The 13935-nt window shown below is 44.8% G+C and overlaps 1 long non-coding RNA gene across 1 annotated transcript in view; it reads left to right on the top strand.

The window, feature by feature from the left end:
* The window catches only part of LOC137517520 (uncharacterized), a 76640-nt gene extending 68995 nt beyond the window's left edge, over positions 1-7645 (top strand). Inside the window, exons 4-5 of the long non-coding RNA XR_011020554.1 lie at positions 6540-6764; positions 7176-7645. This is a non-coding gene — a long non-coding RNA (uncharacterized lncRNA). The remainder of the gene's footprint in view (positions 1-6539; positions 6765-7175) is intronic.
* Positions 7646-13935: the final 6290 nt, after the last annotated feature.

Genomic DNA, 13935 nt, shown 5'->3' with positions numbered 1-13935 from the left:
AACACGGTTTGTGATAGGGAGGCTGGTAACTCTAAAAAAGAGGATGATAGGGCATTGTTCTCTTGTTCCTTATCTTCTGTGTGTTGGGATATTCTTGGTATGAACAGTTTGTAAAAGGTGGATTGTTGTGGTATTAGGGAGGTGGAGCTGGATGGTGGAGTAGCTGGGTCTGAGGTGATAGGGGAGTTGGGGCTGGAGGTGTATGTGCTGATTTGAGAAATTCTGAGGTGGTCGTCAGGTGTGTCGTTGGCTACGGGTTGGTTAAAGGAGGGATTGTCTATCCTGGGTGGTATGTTAGAGTCAGGTATGTGTGTTGTGAGGCTTTCAGGGGGGCAGGAATTGGTAAAGTTAAATGCCATCTGGATGGAGTTTGTTTTGATTTTGCTTTGGTCGGCTATAGTATGTGGGATCTTGGTCTGAGTATTCTTAAGTGCAGAGTTGGAAGGGGTGTTGTGGGTGGGCCTTGAATTTGTGCGTATTTGGCATGGTGTTTTGGGGGTGTTTTTCTGAGTGGTGGGTTTCTTGTATGCAAAGCTGTTTGGTGGTGGTGCTAATTTAGAGAAAGTGATGATGTTTTTGTTGGGAAGGGTGTCGTCTGTGATGTTGGGTGGTGGTGTGTTACTCTGCTTGTGCCCCATCTCGTTCCTAGTCCGTGTGGACTGCGCTGACTCCTGCAAAGGGGTCAGCGAGTCCTCCTAGTCCTGCTCTTGTTGTCAGAAGTTGTTACTTTGCTTGTCTTGTGTCATATATTGGTTCATCGCCAACATATACGCATACTTGCACGTTTGTTATTTTCTTTGTATTCGTGTTACGTTAATACATCAGTGTCGCTGATATATACGTACACGAACTGTGATATCCTGTATTCAGTCAGTTAGTTTTCAGCACGTTTTTGGTAGGTTGCGCATATCATGATCACCCGTGCTAGCTAGTTCAGTCCTGCTAGTCCTGCTCCTAGTCCTGCTCCAGTTCTTAGTCAGTGTTCCTTGCTTATGTCATATATCGGTTTATTGCCGATATATACATATGTCAGTCAGTCGTTTGTAGTTCATTGATAGCTGTAATCGTAATACGCTAGGAAATCATACCTATTGTATATTTGTGTGTATTACGTCTGTCTTCTTTGATCCTATTTCCTGACTATTCTGTCCTGTCCTTGTGAGGCACGCTACCGCTGCATTCGCATTGGCTGCCTCATTCCAGTCTGTTTTGTCTTGGACGTTTGCCGTCACTTAAACAGTGACTAGTAAGCAAACGTTAATTCTGTTACCTGTCCTGACCTTCTGTGTTGTGGTTTATGCGCTCAGCACTACCCTGCATTTGTTTGTGGATATTCAGATCTACGCCTGCTCTGTGCGCCACATCTCCTGTTGGAGTCAGTCCTCTCCTCCACTAAACTGGGGATATCCTGGTCCCTTGTGCTAGTGTGTGTACCTCCTCCTCATCAGGAAATACGCTACGTACTGACTGTGGAGGATATGCCACCAAGCGTAACAGACATGCAGTGTTAAGGACCCCGTCCATCTTAAGAGCCGCCGCCACAACCAGAGTACTGTGTCCCCATGAGGTGCCACAGAGAGAGGAGGAGCGGCCTGAGTGGTAGCAGTGGAGATCCACAGCTTGAGTAGGAGCTCCCATGTCCCCATGAGATGCAGAGAGTGGAGGAGAGGGGCAGCATGGGGTAGCAGTGGTAAGGCCTCGTCCTCTTCATAGCTGCTGCTGGAGCCAGGATTGCATCCATGTGGTGTTCCAGGCACAAACATCATGCGGTGCTGGGGCCGCAGCCGGGGTCCATGGGCATTGCTGTCTGACTAGATTCCTTTGGGGAGTCCAGGAGGCAACCCCAGATGCAAATGAACAGAGGTCCCGGGGAAAAAGGTAAAAGGAAGTGAACCAGGGTGGCCATTTTGCACCATGTCAGCAGATAATCTAGTACCTAACACACTGGTACTATAACCACTTATGCCAAGAGGATGTAGCTCCAACATACATAAAAGCAGTCACTCACTCGGGCTGGACATAGGAGCTACATCCAAGAAAAACCTTCACCCCCCTGATGCAGATGATCACATGTGCCCACAGCAACACTGGTTGGTGCAAGGGGCCATGAACGGTGCCCTGTTAAGCTGCAATGATCCCAGTTATGATTAACAGTGATTATTGTAAACTGTGCAAAGGAAGTACATTGCTTCCTGTATTGCACATGCACATGTAGATTATTTAGGTGCGATGAGTAGTGCTAAAGTTATCAATGAATGAATGGGTGGAGCGCTGAAATGTGAAAATTGCTTGCGTCCATAGGTGACAACAACCCTGAGGGCTGAAGTGATTTGAGCAATATCAATAAACGAGCATTGGACGAGCAACATGTCCTTGCACTTTGTGTGGGACATTGCTGAAGGTGAGAGGGGTGAAAGTGAGGTGGAACAGGGGAGGGGGCTAGTGGCAGCAGGAATGGGCACTGTGATGATAGCGTACCTGGGGTACAGCAGACCAGTAAGCTGAGGGCAGCAACCCTTGTGGCTCACCGACTGGGGCCGCTGGAAGTGAAACAGGGGAGCCCAGTAAGCAAGGGGCAGGAGCACTTGTGAAACCAGCAATAAGTCCTGTTTGGAAACACAGCACTCCCACAGGCTGAGTCTGGCACTGCAATGACTCAGCAGCCAACGTCTACGCCGCACAACGCAACGCGCATGGGCAAGCACCAACAGTCCACCACGCAGGGAAGACCGGTGAGACCCACCAGGACGACTGCCAGCATCCGTGTGTACAAGCCGCCTCGTCTGGACAGGTAACTGACCGTGACAGGCACAGAGGAACAGGGGGCGGCACAGGGGAGAGGAGGAGAGGGGGAGATAGGATGATAGGAAAGGGTACAGAGGGAGCACAGAGTGACAAGAGGAAGTACAGAGGTGGTATAGTAGGAGACACTGAGGGGTCTCTGGGGAACAGGAGGATGCACAGAGGAGGAATAGAATGAAATGAGGAGGCACAGAGGGGGCATAGACTGACAGGAGTAGGGAGGGACACTGGAGAAATAGGGGACACTGGTGGCACAGAGGTACACACTATGGCACAAAGGGATACACCAGTACCAGAGTGGGGGACAGTGGTGGCAGTAAGAGGGCACAGTGTTCCAATTTACTTTCAAACCACTTAATGACCAGCTAACGCCGATAGGCATCGGCAGGTCGTTAGTGGTATAGCATGGAAACGGCCGCTCGTTTGAGCGGTCTTTCAATGCCAGTTCACGGAGGGTGTCTCCATGAACAGAGTGCGAGCCGCTGATCGCGGCTCGCACGCGTAATGTAAACACACGGGGAAGAAAGCCCCGCTGTTTACATCATACGGCGCTGCTGCGCAGCAGCGCAGTAAAGGAGATTGGCGATTCCCGACCTCTGATTGGCCAGGGATCGCCGGCATCTGATAGGCTAAAGCCTATCCTAAGAGGCGCAGGACGGATATCCGTCCTGCGCAGCCCTGGGTACGAGGGAGAGGGAGGGATCGGCAGAGAGGGCGGAAAACGCTGCGGAGGGGGGCTTTGAGGAGTCCCCCCGATAATCAGTAATGGCCGGCGGCAATCAGACCCCCCCAGCAGGACATCCCCCTAGTGGGGAAAAAAGGGGGGAAGTATGGTCGCCCTGCCACATTCCTGATCGGTGCTGCGGGTGCAAGAGCCCACGCAGCACCGATCATTGCAAAATCCCCTGGTCCTTAAGAGTGAACCTACAGTCATTATCTCATTATATGATCCAACCCCATGGACCTCCCACCCAAACATTCCTCCAGGACCCTCCACCCCAACATTCCCACACCCCTTTAAGTACAGTATAAGTAGCCAGGTCTATAGGTGTCCCCAGTTTAGGTAGTAGTCAGGGGCGTAACTAGAAATCACTGGGCCCCCTTGCGAAAATTTTGATGGGCCCCCCACATAGGTGCCAAATAATCATAATGGGGCAGTGTTTCACTATAAAATAATTGTAATGGGACAACGTTTCACCATAAAATAATTGTAATGCAGCAATGTTTCACCATCAAATAATCGCAATGTGTGCAGCATTTCCCCAGAAATTAATCGTAAAGTGGGCAGCATTTCACCATAAATCCTAAAGTGGGCAGTATTTCACCAGAAAATAATCACAGTGTGGGCATCATTTAAACAGAAAATAATCGCAATGTGGGCATCATTTCACCAGAAAATAATCATACAGTGGGCATCATTTCTCCAGAAAATAATCACAATGTGTGCATCAATTCACCATAAAATAATCACAATGTGTGCATCAATTCACCATAAAATAATCACAATGTGTGCATCATCTCACCATAAAATAATCACAATGTGTGCATCATTTCACCATTAAAAAATTGCAACGTGGGCAGCATTAGCCAGATATGGGTACCACTGCCCCTCCCCCCCCCAGCATATAGGTTAGCCAGATATGAGTGCCACTGCCCCCCCAGCAAATAGGTTAGCCAGACATGGGTGCCACTGCCCCCCCAGCATATAGGTTAGCCAGACATGGCTGTGACTGCCCCCAGCATATAGGTTAGCCAGACATGGGTGCCACTGCCCCCCAGCATATAGGTTAGCCAGACTTGGGTGCCACTGCCCCCCAGCATATAGGTTAGCCAGACATGGGTGCCACTGCCCCCCAGCATATAGGTTAGCCAGATATGGGTGCCACTGCCCCCCCAGCATATAGGTTAGCCAGACATGGGTGCCACTGCCACCCCAGCATATAGGTTAGCCAGACATGGGTGCCACTGCCCCCCCAGCATATATATTAGCCAGACATGGGAGCCACTTCCCCCCAGCATATAGGCTAGCCAGACATGGTTGCCATTGCCATTGTCCCCCCAGCATAAAGTTAGCCAGATATGGGTGCCACTGGCCCCCTCCCCAGCATATAGGTTAGCCAGATATGGGTGCCACTGCCCCCCCCAGCATATAGGTTAGCCAGACATGTGTGCAACTGCCCCCAGCATATAGGTTAGCCAGAAATGGGTGCCACTGCCCCCCCCCCCAGCATATAGGTTAGCCAGACATGGGTGCCACACCCCCAGCATATAGGTTAGCCAGACATGGGTGCCACTGCCACCCCAGCATATAGGTTAGCCAGACATGGGTGCCACTTCCCCCCCCCCCAGCATATACTTTAGCCAGACATGGGAGCCACTGCCCCCCAGCATATAGGCTAGCCAGACATGGGTGCCATTGCCCCCCCAACATAAAGGTTAGCCAGATATGGGTGCCACTGCCCCCACTCCCCAGCATATAGGTTAGCCATATGGTGGTGCCACTGCCCCCTTAGCCTGCCATATGGTGGTGGTGGTGCCACTTCCCCCCAGCATATAGGTTAGCCATATGGGTGCCACTGCCCCCCCAGCATATAGGTTAGCCATATGGGTGCCACTGCCCCCCTATATAGGTTAGCCATATGGGTGCCACTGTGTGCCCCCCCATATAGGTTAGCCATACTGGCGCCACTGCGCCCCCCATATAGGTTAGCTATATAGGTGCCACTGCAGCCGCCATATATAGGTTAGCCATATGGGTGCCACTGCACCCCCCCATATAGGTTAGCCATACTGGTGCCACAGCGCCCCCCCCATATAGGTTAGCCATATAGGTGCCACTGCAGCTCCCCCATATAGGTTAGCCATATGGGTGCCACTGCAGCCCCCATCCCCCCATGTAGTTTAGCAAATAGCAATATGGTGCCCCACCCTGGCCACTGCCCCTTTATAGGGTGATGGTTGGTCTGTTAGCAACTCTCTCTCTCCCCCGGCCCCCTCGCACCTTTGTCCACAGCAGCCAGCACCAGGAAAATACATAAATACTTACACACAATCCTGCAGCAGCTGCAGCTTGCCTGGCGTGGGGTCAGGTGACGGGTCGGGTGACGGGTCGGATCGGGTACGGGTCGCTCCTCCTCAGGTGATGCACGGTATAGTCTAAATATAGCAGTATGCCCACAAACTATCAGTTCTGAACCATAATGTTTTTCATGTAACATGCATACACTATATACAGCAGGGGTAGGGAACGTTGGCTCTCCAGATGTTAAGGAACTACAAGTCCCACAATGCATTGCAGGAGTCTGACAGCCACACTTATGATTAATAAAGGCAAATGCATGCTGGGATTTGTAGTTTTATCACAGCTGGAGAGCCAAGGTTCCCTACCCCTGATATACAGTATAGTTATATAGGCACAGATGGATCCAGATTAATGTCAGTTTAATTTTACAATCTACCAAATGCACATATAGATGCTAGAGTTAGTAGCAATTGTTAAATATTGAAAGAGGAACTGCAGGGTAAATAGCATAAATAATAATAATAATTGTTATTGTTATTGTTATTGTTATTGTTATTGTTATTGTTATTGTTATTGTTATTGTTATTATTATTGTTATTATTATTATTATTATTATTGTTATTTTACAATATTAATTTATTCTCATTATTTAGTCAGTGTTTGGCGAGTGTAAAATCTTATTTAACCCCAATTCACATTTTGAATTTTATCACAGGTGGCGACCTCTTTACTCCTGTCAGGTGCATCTCTGCAGAATTTTTGCTCACTGAGAGCTCTGAAGCTAGTACAAGATATACCTGGTCTTACAGAATGCTATGGTAGAAGAATTCTGCATATTTAAACAGCCTAACCTAAGCATCACTGGAAGAGCGGGGTTACATACCAATATACAGCAATGTATAGACATAGGAAGTGTTTCTGATGCTGAAACCAGGAAAAAGTGGGTATCCTGATTCATTTACTGCTTTCTACTACATATCACTATAGTGCCTCTTTAAGTCAAAATGAGAATGTCCCTTTATGTTTAAATCTTTTAACATAGCTTAAAAAGATCTTATTTTGTATAGCCCATAGCAAGTTTTCTACATTACATTAATAGGGAAATTCATTATAAAATATCAAGCAGGAAAGCGATCATGACCTAGGGCTACATATGTAATCATGTAATGGAGATTAACATCAAATTAATACAATAACGCATTTCAAAATGGAAGTTAGCAGAAAACAAATGAGGTCTTCATGCAGCAAAATGTGTTTTTTCCCCCTGCATAGCTAATTTGTTCTCCAAACCTCAGTATACTGTTCCTTGGATATGCTTTTGCTCACACTTTTATTTTGTTTTGTTTTTTAGACATCTTGTCTTCTTCATTAGTATATTTAGAGATGTACAGAGGCGCCAGTAGGATAAAAGTCACTAAAAACGTTTAAACCATTCGGGATGCGGTGGTGGACCAGCCAACCCAAAGCAGACACTGTCAATTAAAGTAGTAAACAATTTATTCATATACTTCTCAGACGAGTTGCAACGCGTTTCGCAAGCAAAATCCCGCTTCCTCAGGCAATAAACAACAGGAGTGATACACAGCACGGAGTCCAAAATATGCTTGGCACCTTTGTGAGAACAGGTTAAGGTGAAGTCCATGCATCATCTGGAATGGAACAAGCATTAATGAATTAAGAAAGAATTTAAATATACATTCTTGTTTGAAAACACAAGGGGAATTGTATTGATCGTGTTGCACAGCAAGAAAGTAAAAAGGAACAGTGAGATAGATTTACAGTATAGTTACCTTATTTTCTGGACCATAAGACGCACTTTTTCTCCCCCAGAAGTTGGGTGAAAGGCCTTGTTCATGTAACAAATCGCCAGCGCTATTGCAAGCGCTGAGCGTTTTGGTTAGTGATTTTGAAAGGGCTTATCCCTGTGCTTTGCGCTTAGAAAAACGCTTTTCTAAGCGCTTTTGTGAAGTGATGATTTTTTACACTTCCTGACGTTAATCAGGAAGTGAACTCTTTGACCCGGGAATGAATAAATACAAAGTATTTATTCATAAAAGCGCCCTTGGGAAATCGGTATTCAAAGCGCTTTTCTTGTTCAAGCGCTTTGCTATTTCCCTTTACTTTCTATTGAATCACAAATACTCAGAAAACGGTGCTGGACCCGCGTTTGCGATTCAGTAGAAAGTGGATCGCTTATGTGAGAACACTCACATAAGTGACCATTGCATTCACGCTTTAAAGGCAAATTTTAAAATCGCCATCGCTTGAAAAGCGCGAAAGTGTGAACCCTTTGTGTGAACAAGCCCTATAAGTGCCTGCATATTATGGTCCATATGTGATTTTGCTACACAGTTTGTGAAATCCTAATTCAATAAATTTGGTACCTCATTCATAATTAACATTACTGACTAGTGAGGTAAACTGCCATCTTGTGCAAAAATGTCAATTCACAAAGATTACAGCATTCAGTAAGTAAATAAAGTAAAAATGTTTGGTATTTATCTCCAGCTCTGACCTGTCAGTAACTTACAATCAGCATGTGGTAAAGTTGACAGTTGCAGCACACAGCCAATAGGTAGACCCACGCAGTCCTGCTTCTCACTCCATCTGATCCGATGCACCACTGGACGGACCAGAGAAACACAGAGCACTAAATGGAGACTTTCAAAGACACTTTTCTGTATTCTTTTAGATGAGCAGTTTTACAGTATATACTGATATACAGAACAGAGCCTTCTAGTGCCACGCATGCACTTCTTAAGGGATGCAGAAAGCCTTTCTTTCACATGACTGAAGCAGGAACAGCTTATTCAGATACTTGTGGGAAGAATGACACTTGCTGCTGAGACCCCCTCCACAGCCAGGGAGACTTCATTACCTAGCAGGGCTTAGTGAATTGAAGCAACATTTTCGGATGTATTAAAATTGCCATATGTGTGAAAGTCCAAGTTTATTTGGAAACAGTGTATATATACCGATTGTGGTATTTTATCGACCTTATTTGTTTTACCAAACAGCCCATAGTGAATTGAGGCCAGTGTATCTGAACTGATGACCATTCTGTGAGCAACCCTTACTGCTATATGAGTTCAACTACAGTGTAGCCAGGCTCATAGCGGTTGCATGTGGGCAACTATATGATGTCTGAGTGCTTGGGCCCAAACTTACCCCCTTCCCTCGGCACAGCATAACTGCAATATACATTGCGGTCTATGGTAATGCCAATGCATATCTGTTGCCCTTATGCCCAAAGCCCCTGCATCCCTCCTTTTCAGGGATGGTCGTAGTCAGCCAACTTTGCTACGCTGGAACTACGCGTAGTTTTACGCAATTACGCTTCGCCAAACTACGGCTTCAAAATCAAATATTTGCATCATATGCATTTCGTAGACTACGCGTTAAAATATGCAATTACGCGTAGTGCGAAGCGTAGTGTATGCGGATGTTTATGCCCGTATGCAGAACATTTTACGCATTAATTCCTCTTCAAATGCTTATACTGTGAACTCTTCTATGCGTACATTCCCCTTTCCAATGCGTACATTTGTAAGCATACAATGGTAAGCTACACGTAGCGGTACTTCGCTACGCGTAAATTAGTAAGCGTAGTTTTGAAACTTCACCTAAAAACTACGATGGGTAGATGTGAACTACGAGGCGTAAATTCACACTGGAGTAGTTTCTGCTCATCCCTGCTCCTTTCTTTGCCAACCTCCCCACTAACAAGCACTCCTGTTGCATCAGTACAGAAGTATAGTAGCGTCTCGGTTATCCAGAACTAACTAACTTGGAGTCTCAACCAACCAGCACAAATTACGACGCAGTACTCACAGTGGTGAAGAACAACTTATTAGGCTGTTTGAGGGCTCTGCTGTGATAAAGACTGGGTTACTTGGCTTCCCCAAGGTTAATATACCTTAAATTACTGTATTTTAACATTTAATACAGAGTTCATGGTATGTATATAGAGTAGGGTATAGTACTCTATTAGCTAGGCCTATCTTTAACATTGCGTCTCAAGCAACCGGTATTACCCGATCTCCGTCGTTGCCGGATAACCAAGACTCTACTGTATCGACAGTCAATTCCTTACATGCATACTTTGGTCTGCTGCAGTCTCAGATCTGTTTTATATACAAATCTTTACCATTCATCAATCCAGAATTGTGACTGCTAATGTCCAGAAAACATAATCACAGACATTTTGATAAATAAAAAGTACTTTGATATGCTCAAGATTCTGTCACAACTTTGCTTGAATAATTTCCTCTAAGAACGTTCACAGTTTGTGTTGATAAAATTCTAAGAAGCTGTCATGTTTGATTTCTCCCCCTAGTGTTTGTTGCTCTTTAAAACTAACACCTAGTCTAACAGTAGCATAATGAATTATTCAAATAAATAAACAAGTGCTAAACACTATTGTTTCATTAAAGTCAAACTGCTAATTGTCTGATTTAAACTGACACAACATCAAACATTAGATATTCACAGTGAAAATGACAATATGAAAACTGAACAACAGATGTCATCTACTACTTGTAAAGTAGTACATTCAGACCCACTTTTTTGTTGTGTAAAACACCAGTACTGAGTGTAAATTGGATTTGTTGCTTTTTTTTTATTACTTTCCTCATTTGTATACATTTTAGTCTTGTACTGCTGCAAACAGACATCTAGTTAATCGTTTTGCTGATATTCTCGTGATCTGATTAGGCGTTTGAAAGATTTTAAAATTTAAATGTTTTTTATTATTAAAATTGGGACAGGAGTTAATGCAGAATAGATCATCACATATGTGATAGTGTAGTAATAATGAAGTAATAATGGTGTTTTTGGACAAACGTTTATTCAGTTGTTGTTAAGTGGACCTGGATATGAGAAGAATTTGAATAGTGACATAACTGACCCCTTAAAAACTATTGTGCTGAACTGATCCTCTGTCTTTATTAGATTAAAGCGGAATATAACCCTGCATTTCAACTTTGCTCTAAAACATTATTTACAGTATATTATATGCAACCAGCATTTTTTTTTTTACTAGACCAGCATTGGAAGGGTTACACAGGGCTTTAAAGTTCCTGGAGATTTCTGCAGACGCATCCGAAGCTGACATAGATACATTTTGTTTACATAAATGTATCTAAGTGTTGAATGTGACTCACTGTCTCTGACTGAGAAGGAGCTGGAGGACAGCCAAAGAGTGTGTAACATTTCTCAATAGATACATTTAACTAAAGAGAATGTAACAATCTGAACTTCTGCATATGTCTCCACGGAACTTTAAACCTCTGTGTTTAACCCTTCCAATGCTGGTCTAGTAAAAAAAAATGCTTTTTACATATAATATGCTGTAAATAATGTTTTAGAGCAAAGTTGAAATGCAGGGTTATACTCCGCTTTAAGTGTCACTGACCAAAATTAAATCTAGTGAAGGAAAGCTGAATATGGCCTCAATTCACTAAGCTTATCTCCTGTCTTTAATAACGTTTCTAGAGTTATCACCATGGTGATGAGGCATGTTGTATTCAGGAAACATTTGACCTCAGGCAAACCTAAAGTTAACTCTTCTGTCTTTAAGTTAACTCTTCAATCCTTAAAATAACTCCAGAGTTAAAGACAGGCTGTTAATTAACTGCATGTGAAAATAACTACAGAGGAGGTAAATTAACTATAGAGGAGGCAAATTAACTACAGAAGGTAACTTAAGGAATGAAGAGATAAAATAACTCTCTCACTGTGTGGAGGTAAGTTTTCTCTTGCCTTATTATCTCCAGCATGATCTTAGTGAATTGAGGCCATTGGCCTCAATTCACTAAGATCATACTGGAGATAATAAGGCAAGAGTAAACTTGCCACCACACAGTGAGAGAGCTATCTTATCTCTTCATTCCTTAAAGGGAAGGTTCAGGGACACCTTGCAAAAAATAAAAATCGATATCCACTTACCTGGGGCTTCCTCCAGCCAGTGGCAGGCAGGAGGTGCCCTCGCCGCCACTCCAGAGGCTTCCGGTCGTCTTCGGTGGCCGACCCGACCTGGCCAGGCCAGCTGCCAGGTCGGGCTCTTCTGCGCTCCAAGGATGGGCTCTTCTGCGTCCCACGCGGGCGCGCTGACGTCATCGGACGTCCGCCGGGCTGTACTGCGCACGCGCAGAACTACTGCGCCTGCGCAGTACAGCCTGGCGGACGTCCGATGACATCAGCGCGCCGGCGTGGGACGCAGAAGTGCTGGGCCTTGGAGCGCAGAAGAGCCCGACCTGGCAGCCGGCCAGGTCGGGTCGGCCACCGAAGACGACCGGAAGCCTCTGGAGCGGCGGCGAGGGCACCTCCTGCCTGCCACGGGCTGGAGGAAGCCCCAGGTAAGTGGATATCGATTTTTATTTTTTGCAAGGTGTCCCTGAACCTTCCCTTTAAGTTACCTCCTCTGTAGTTAAGTTATCTCCTCTGTAGTTATTTTCACATGCAGTTAATTAACAGCCAGAATTCGGGAATTATTTTAAGGATTGAAGAGTTAACTTAAAGACAGAAGAGTTAACTTTAGGTTTGCCTGAGGTAAAATGTTTCCTGAATACTACATGCCTCATCACCATGGTGATAACTCTAGAAACAGGAGAGAAGCTTAGTGAATTGAGGCCATTATGTCGGGAAGAGTTATTGCAGAGGACGTTTAGGGAATGCAAACACGTGGCTGTGGTGTGGTGTTACAATCAAAAATGAAGAATGCGCTAATGGAAACAATTAGAAAATAAATTGTGGTGCGCTGGTCAATAGCACCTGTATAAAATGCCGCAGAAGTCACCAGAGGTCAGGCCAGGTAATCAGTAGGGGAATATATTTGTTATATTACCCTACTTTGCCTAGTGCAGGGAGAGACGTCTCTCAGCTTCTCCCGACGCTCAGCACAACAACACCACACCACAATTGTAATTTAAACCGCGCTCACAGTCTTATAGTGATGAAAGAGGTAGGAAAGTTAATGTCACCATCCAACACAGGGTTCCAGATGAGGAGCAAAAACCAGATTGATACTATCCAGATCAAGCCACAATAACCATCTTCATCTCAAAACATCACGATATTGCACATAAAAGAGAGAAGAGGGAATTCATAGCGTAACCGGTTAAATGAAGTTGTTACCTCCACCAAACCAGTGCAGACACAAAAACGCTTCCACCTCACTCCACAGTGCAGGGTCACACCCCCCCTTGTGCGCCCGCACTCACCCAGCAATCCTCCTATATATCCGGAGGTAAGATGTAACAGCTTTTTGGAGGGTAAGTGGACGTCACTAAGGACTTGCAGGTCTGCAAACTAAGACAACTTGGAATAGTGTAAAACCGTTTAATAAAAGGCATAAAACAGATGTTTTATGCCAAACAGGTAGAAAAAATATTCTCCAAACATTGGAATATCCTGGAAAGTGATCATGTGCTTAAAAATGTCTTGCCCTCTAGACCTAACTTTGTGTATAGGTGTGCACCACATTTGAAAAACCAACTAGCCCCTAGCTGTGTGGCCCCACCAGAAAGAACACATCTCTCAGGGTGGCAGACCCCTGGCTTTTTCCCATGTAGGGGGTGTAAATGCTGTCAGACAGCAAAAGGCCATAAGCTGAATACAATAGTTTCTAGTGCTAATGGGAGAACTTTTAAGATAAAGGAATTTATAACTTGTACAATGGCCTACGTGGTTTATGTGATCTGGTGTGATTGCGGCCTACAATACGTGGGCCGCACCACCAGACCACTGAAGGAACGGTTAGGTGAACATATAAACAACATAAAAAATGGTTTTGAAGCCCATAGTGTGTCATCTCACTTTAAACTAAAGCATCAGAGTAACCCGGCTTGTATGCATTTTTGTACTGTGGAAAGGTTAATGCCTAACTGGAGAGGGTGCAATAGGCTGAGGGAGATATCTAAGAAGGAGACAAGGTGGATTTTTGAGTTGGAGACGTCCACTCCTAGTGGAATGAAAGTGGAACTAGACCTTAATTGTTTTATCTCTGATAGATAAAATAAAAATCAGTATGATACTGTACTTACTATATAATTTTAGGAACTGTACTTGTTGTGTATATTTAGGAATAAGGTTTTTCTGTATACAATTAACAT

This window comes from Hyperolius riggenbachi, chromosome 5 (assembly GCF_040937935.1).
Source record: "Hyperolius riggenbachi isolate aHypRig1 chromosome 5, aHypRig1.pri, whole genome shotgun sequence".
NCBI classification, from domain to species: domain Eukaryota; kingdom Metazoa; phylum Chordata; class Amphibia; order Anura; family Hyperoliidae; genus Hyperolius; species Hyperolius riggenbachi.
Note: the sequence above shows the minus strand (reverse complement) of the source record. Positions and strands in the feature narration are given on the sequence as shown.